The following is an 8023-nucleotide window of genomic DNA, read 5'->3' on the forward strand; positions in this document are numbered from 1 at the left end:
ATTGGTAGACAAGTAAGAGCTTATTTGAAATTTTAAAGATGATTCAGGCCAAGAATAGAAAAAAAGGTTTTGTAAAATGCTTAAAGCTCAATAAAATAAGAAACAGAGCACTCTTCCTCTAAACAAGCTTCAAGTGACATTCAGCTCTAGAAATGAACTTAATTTAAGCTTTGGTGCACCATCAAACTCAAGACTTCCAACTCAGATGATGTGTTAGTTGTAACAATTGTAAAGCAGAAAGTTAACCAGATTTGATTGCCTCTGTGATAACCAGAATGGCATGTGTTAGAGCAGGAAACTGACAGAGAAGAAGGCCTTAAATACAAGTGTTAAAGTGATGCAGTCCAAACAAATCACAGATGACTTGCAGTGACAATGTTAAGTTGTTTTTTTAAGTACATAATGAATGAGAGGGATACTCTTTCTAACCTATTCTGGTTTCTAGGAACCACAGAACTGCAGCAAATTTATTTTTCAGTGGCAGAACAAAGACTTCAAAAGTATTCATAAACAACACAGAACAGAAATTACTATGAAGAAATGACTTTTATATCACAGAAATCATTTGGGAGTGACTTTTAATAGCATTGTCCTCAGAGGCACCAACGTGAGCTCTCATCCTGGTTGTGATGGTTCGGAACTTCAGAAAGTTTTTCAATTTTCTTACCTATAATGAGAAACATCTTAAAGTAGACAGAGTGGGTCCATCAAACTAGCCTGTGTTCCTTTGACATACAGAAAATAATTATGCTCCTTTGCCCAAAGAATCTCTATTTTTAGCTCCTTGGCCAGTTGAGTTTAGTACAGCTTGGAACAATTGTCTAATGGAAATTCCTTACTTCTTACCCACCTCATATAAAAATTGTAAAAGCTGTAGGGTGTTAGGTTTGGAATAGTTTGGAGTTCCGGCCTTTCATTCCCCCAGAAAGGACAGATGGAAAAAGGAGATGAAGACCAACCTCAATAGAGACAGGTTGCTTTGTTTGAAGCAAAGAGGTTGGTGACAGTCTGTTCTTGTGAAGAGACTGCAGAGTGCAATTTAGAGCTCAGTGTGCATTTAGAGCTCAGGTTTCATCTGGTCAAGGAGGGAATTTGCCACTATGGGAAGGGAGTATAAGGCAGCTGGCAGAAGAGTAAGGAGCATTTGGAAGCCTCAGGGTACTTTCCTCTTATTTGTTTCATAGCTTCCGTGTACTCTTCAGCTTCTCCTTGTTGTGTACAAGGGGTCTGCCCTCATGACTCAACAGACTCAATGTCACACAAAATGTCTGTAGAAATTTGACATTTGTAAAAATGGTTCTAGTTGTAGAATGAAGACATTCCTTCTTCAGAAAATGCTCTCTTGATTTGCTACCATATTTTAGTATAGAATTCTGGATAGTGAAATAGCAAGAGATTATTTGACTTCAGTATCCTATCATGCAGGGAATGTTATGCAATATGTCATGATTAACTGGAAGATTCTTGTAATCATTTTATCATAATCCAAATGATACAAACATCATTAGGCTTTAAGAAGTCTTAGGGTAAAAATAAGTGGTCTGAACTGGAGGTTCACACTTCTTAGCACCTAATGCTGGTGCATTATGAACTCTCCCTTGTCCTGTGCTTATTTTGCTTGCCAAAATATCTACTCTGCAGAGGAAGGTCTCACAAAATCAATGGGAAAAGACAGCTCATTCTATGTTTGTGTTTCAATGACTTTGCCCAGCCACAACAGTACTTACTTATTTTTATAATCATAGTAGCCTGATAGGATGTTACACATAGAGCTCAATCATGTCTTTGGGAAAACAGCTTTTAGAAATACACTTTTTATCTTAAATAACTGATTAATAATGACTAAGAAACAACAGGTTGCTGCTCCAGAAGGAGCTCAGGCCATGTTGTGTGGTAACTCTCACTGTTTTTATGTCCATTGGTAATAGTTAATGTAAATTCAAACAGTCAACACTACCGTATTAGTCAAATTTTCATTATGACAGTGAGATACCTAAGAAAAGCTAACTTTAAAGGAGAAAATGTTCATTTAGGTCACAGTTTTAGAGGCTCAATCCAAAATTAAGCAGGCCCATTGCCTTGGCATCTGGCGAGGGTGGTGGAGGATAGGCAGGGGAAGGATCACATGGCAAGCCAGGTAGCAGTAAGAGTACCTGGACACAACTTCTATTTTATAACCAACCATCTTGCAAGAACTATTTTTGTAGGGTCTCCACTGCAGCTTCATCTTCACAGCTCCACTAGTTATCAGAGGTTCAACCCTACAGCACAACTCTCTGCCTGGTCTCCCAGGCTTCCCTTTGAAATCGGAGTGTAAGCTGCCATGATGCCATAGCTCTTTACTTTGAGCACCTGTGAATCAAGTGCAATGTCAAAAACACCAATATATGCCACCACATGAACAGCACCTGGATTTGCTTGAATTACAGATGCAGATCCAGAGTGCTTTATGGGCTGAGCCAAGGGAAATAAACCCCAAGGTGGTCTAGGGTAAGTAAGTTCATTGAATGTGTACCAGGGCTTCAGGAAACAATTCTGCCCTTCCAGACCTTCTCTTTGGCCAGCAGTTTCTCCAGGTCATTCTCTCCCAAACTTGCTTTTTCTTTGCTTCTTTTCTGGTCAGGCCATGTGTTTTCCAAATACTCTTGCTCTACTCACTTTTGTTCTTGATTCTCACTGTAAAACTTACTAAAAGTGACTAATGATACTAACACTGCAGCTTGACATGCTTTACTGGCTTGAAATCTCTTCCACTAAATAAACTAATGTATCATCTTCAAGTTTTGCCTCTTTCAAAGTCTCAGAGAAAGAACACAATAAATTTAGAATCTTTTCATGGTTTAACATGGGTAGTGTTTAGTCAAATTCCCAATAGAATTCTCATTTCTCAGAATTAGTGCTGTCTTTGCTATCTACCTGTTCATAAGCAATCTGGTAAAAATTACTTTGTCAATCTCTAACATATCCCAGTTCTTTCCTAGGTCTCTGATCCTTCACAGAATGATCTATATTCCCCTGCTTATAGTATTTTAGTCTATTCCAAGACTAATACTCCAAATTCTTCTGACATCTGACAATTAATCAATTCCTATGCTTTTATGTATTGACTTTTCATTCCTACAGTGAAATACCTGAGGCTAACTTTATGAAGAAAAATGGCTTATTTAGCTCATAATTTTGGAGGTCAAGTCCAAGACTGAACAAACCCATTGGCCTGATCTGACAAGGATGGCAGAGAAAGGATCACATGGCATAAGAGGCAGCAGAGAAAGAGTTACTGAGCCCAAATATTTTATAATCAACCATCTCATGAGAATTACCCTTCAAGGGGATACCCTTAAATCCTAGGCATACCTTCTAAATACTGTAACTTTGATTAAAATTCTATGCACTCAGTATCATTAACTTATGACTTTTGGGGTTAAACAACCTCATTAATTTGATAGATAAATCTTATTCAAACCATAGCAACCACTAATGTCTCAGGAATGCAAGTTTGCATCCATTTTTAAAAAATACTTATTTATTTGAAAAGTAGAGTTACAGAGAACAAGCAAGAGAGAGAGAAGAGAGAGGGAGGATTTTCTTATGCTGATTCACTCTTAAAATGGTTGCAATAGCTTAACCTTCTGTGCCCCATCAAATTGTTAGTGACAAACCTTGATTAGTTGGAAATAGATAAAGATATAAATACCAACTTTATCCTCAGTGGAAGTGAGGGTTTAGTAGTCAGGCATATATTCCTCCATGCTGTTGCTGTCCAGTGTATTTATCTTTTCAGAAGAATGTTGTGGGACTTTAGATTTTATCACTTCACTTCCCCCTTAGATTCTCAGTCACTAGTGCCCCCTCAGTCCTCGTATATTCCATTGTGGCCAGTTATCTTTAAAATTTCTAGAGCCTTTTGGCTTCTTCTGCTACCTCCCAACTTGTATTTAACATTGCAGTACTTTTCAGGGAGTGATATTTACTTTCTGAGAGGTGACAAAAGGGAAGGGACAAACAGTTAAGCATGGAGGAATTAGTTCCTCTTTGTAAAACTTTAATCCACTGGAGATATTTGATAGGAAAGATATGGGACCTAAATAGTAGGCCTTGAGAGAAATTCTCAGGCATCCAAAGTATGAAGGAAAAAGGATGAGAATTCAAGGTAAAATTTTAATTTTAAAAAATATATAAAGACTTGATTTGTGGCCTAACAAGTGGTCTACCCTGGGGAAGCTTCTATATTTCTAACAAAAAGAATATGTATTCAACAGCTGTTGAATGAAGTGTTCTATAAACTCTGCTTCCTTTCTCCAATTGATAGACTTTCCTGAGTTATGGCTTCTTTGCATTGCCTTGTTGGAGTCATCTTGCACAGTTGAACATAGATGCCTATGTCTTTTCATAAATTGTTGAATAGCAGTGCCCATGATAGTCAACCATCAACTTTATTTGCCTTTTCTCTTCTCTTTTCATTCACTTTGGCTATCTATGGATTGAATCTTCCAAATAAAGTAATATTAATTGAAATCTAGCTCCCTCAAAATCTCCTAGAACTCCTGGCCTCTGTCTTTTCCAAAGGGCCTGACGGTCAGAGCTAGGGGCTCTGGTAGTAAAAATAGAGAGTACACAAGCTTAACAGCAGAAGGGAGGTGGAGAGAGATGGGGCAATGAGCACCAGTCACCCATGACAAAGGCTGTCCAGGCAGAAGAGCGCCTAAATTCTTTAATTATCACTTTACTACTGGTAAAGACCCAACAAACATGTTTGATGTGCTCAAAAATAAAATATCTGGTGGGCACATAGTCAATAATAGGAAAAGCAGTGAAATGGGATGTATTTTTCCTTCTCAAAATTTCCCCTTATTTGATATTATATTTGTCTCAAGTTAACAATATTGGTTTTTTTGTTTGTTTGTTTGTTTGTTTTTTTGACAGGCAGAGTGGACAGTGAGAGAGAGAGACAGAGAGAAAGGTCTTCCTTTTGCTGTTGGTTCACTCTCCAATGGCCGCCGCGGCCGGCGCACCGCGCTGATCCGAAGGCAAGAGCCAGGTGCTTATCCTGGTCTCCCATGGGGTGCAGGTCCCAAGCACTTGGGCCATCCTCCACTGCACTCCCAGGCCACAGCAGAGAGCTGGCCTGGAAGAGGGGCAACCGGGACAGAATCCGGCGCCCCGACCAGGACTAGAACCTGGTGTGCCGGAGCCGCAAGGTGGAGGATTAGCCTATTGAGCCACGGCGCTGGCCAACAATATTGTTAAACAGATTATCTCTCCTATTGTACTGGAAAAGTAACAAGAGTCTGTGATTCTCAGATGTGGGATACATGAAATGAATGGATGAGGAAGGGTGTTAGCTGGTAATAACATTATCTCTCTACATATGGCTTTCATTTTATTTCATGCCCAAGCTCTTCAAAATTCTAAGTTCATGTCTTTGATATTATTTGAAAAGGATAAGTTCATAGAGTGTCTTGTCACCTGTAGAAAAGGATGCAAAGCAAGCCTTTAGGAATTTGATATTTCTCATTAATAAAGAAAGAACATTATATACTTCCATTAAATTCAGAAAATATCATATATATAAAATATATGAATATATATTTAGGTAAGTGCCAAAAGTAATTTTTACTTTGTCTTCCAATACCCTTTGAAGTACACTGTAAATAGGAATCCACAGGATTTAACAACAAAAGGATATGTAAAATGTATACATGGCTTGGAGGTAAAAGGGTTTCTTTTTTTCTTTTTTTTTTTCTTTTGACAGGCAGAGTTAGAGAGAGAGAGAGAGAGAGAGAGAGAGAGACAGAGAGACAGAGAGAAAGGTCTTCCTTTTCCATTGGTTCACCCCCCAAATGGACGCTTCGGCTGGCTTGCTGTGGCTGGTGCTGCGCTCATCCAAAGCCAGGAGCCAGGTGCTTCCTCCTGGTCTCCCAAGCGGGTACAAGGCCTAAGCACTTGGGCCATCCTCCACTGCCTTCCCGGGCCACAGCAGCGAGCTGGACTGGAAGAGGAGCAACCGGGACAGAATCTGGAGCCCCAACCGGGACTAGAACCTGGGGTGCCGGCGCCGCAGGTGGAGGATTAGCCTATTGAGCCATGACGCCAGCCAAAAGGGTTTCTGTTATTGTTTCTGGGAAAACTATGTTGGTTTATCCCTAATATACACTTACACCTGTGCAGCACACAGCTACAAATCTTAGTATCTCAAACTCTTCATTCATAACATCTCTTTCTCATGGCCCACACAAAATAGTAAACTATCAACACCTCTTAATTAGAATAATCTGGTAACAAAATATCTTACTTGAAAGAATGTGATACCTAGGCAAGAAATAGTTCCTCTTTTCTTTCATTGCTCTAAGTTCTTCAGAGGTAAAGTTGAAAAATCAGTGAGAGCTGCCTATCAAAAGCACTATGTCAAATTATATTATTCAGCTCTTTATACTTTAACAGGAAATTCCCATTTGTAATAGTGTTGTCATACTACACTTGATCTTAGCCAAAAGGCCGAGAAGCGATGTAATTGTGTTGTCATAAAGTTTTGTCACTGACCACAGATGGCTACTTGATTCAGTTGTGAATCACCATTTACCACCAATTAGAGAGCTTACTTGAGGTATTAGATCTAGTAACAAGAGAATGAGAGACATTTCTAATGTTTTTAAAATAGACTTTATTTTTAAGAACAGTTTTAGGTTTACACCAAAATAAAGCAGAAGGTATAGAAATTTCCCATATATTCGGTGATCCACCTATAGAAATTTCCCATATATTCGGTGAGCCACCTAAACCCTCTCCCATTATCAATATATCCACTGGGACAGTACATACGTTACATTGATGAACCCACTTTGATACAGCAGCCAAAGTCCATATTTACATTAGAGTTTACTTTCTATGTTGTACAGTCTTTGGGTTTGGAAATATCATTATACAATATTGTATATTATAGTATCACACAAAGTAGTTTCACTGCCCTAAACATACTCTGTGTTCTGCCTGTTCATCTCTCCTTCTTCCTATCCCCTTGAAACTGCTAAGATTCTTCTTTTATCTTCCAGAATGTCATAAAGCTGGAATTATACAAAATGTAGCCTTTTCAGACTGGATTCTTCCACTTCATATTATTCACTGATGGTTGCTTACTGATATTTTCATGACTTGATAGCTCATTTCTTTTAGCACTGAAAAATATTCAATTGTCTGGATGTAGCTACTAATCTACTGAAGGACATCTTGGTTTCTTCTAAGTTTTGGCAACAACGAACAAAGATGCTATGAACATCCATGTACAGGCTTTTGTGTGAACATGCATTTTCTTTTTTTTTTTTTCCAAGATTTTTATTTATTTGAAAGGAAGGGTTACAGAGAGACAGGGAGGTAGACACACACAGAGAAAGAGAGAGAGAGAAAGAGGGGAAGAGAGAGAGAGAGAGAGAGAGAGAGAGAGAGAAAATCTTCCATTTGCTGGATCACTCTTCGAATGTTCACAATGCTGGGGTTGGGCCAGGCTGAAGCCAGGATCCAGGAGCTTCTTTCAGGTCTCCCACGTGGATGCAAAGTCCCAAACACGGGTAATCTTCTGCAGCTTTTCCAGACACATTAGCAAGGAGCTGAATCAGAAGTGGAGCATCCAGGATTCAAGCTGGTGTCAATATATTATATGCTATGGTTATAGACATCATCTAAACATATTGCACAACCACGACAGCCCCTGAGCATGCATTTTCTGTTCCTTTGGGTAAATACTAAAGGCATAATTGCTGCATTGTATGCTAAGAGTATTTTAGTTTTATAAGAAACTGCCAATCTTTCTTACAAATTGGCTGTACTATTTTGAATCCCTATCAGAAATGAATGAGAGTTCTTGTTGCCTACATCCTTGCCAGCATTTGGTATTGTCAGTGTTCTGGATTTTTGCCATTTTGATAGATATGTAGTGGTATCTCATTGTGTGTTTTTAAAATATTTATTCATTTATTTGAAAGGCAGAGTTACAGAGAGGCAGAGGCAGAGAGAGAGAGAGAGAGAGAGA

The 8023-nt window shown here is 38.9% G+C and overlaps 1 pseudogene; it reads right to left on the reverse strand.

Moving 5' to 3' along the window:
• Positions 1-6337: 6337 nt before the first annotated feature.
• LOC133757181 (U2 spliceosomal RNA) lies at positions 6338-6507 on the reverse strand (annotated as a pseudogene).
• Between the last annotated feature and the right edge of the window lie 1516 nt (positions 6508-8023).

Source organism: Lepus europaeus, chromosome 3, assembly GCF_033115175.1.
Source record: "Lepus europaeus isolate LE1 chromosome 3, mLepTim1.pri, whole genome shotgun sequence".
NCBI lineage: Eukaryota > Metazoa > Chordata > Mammalia > Lagomorpha > Leporidae > Lepus > Lepus europaeus.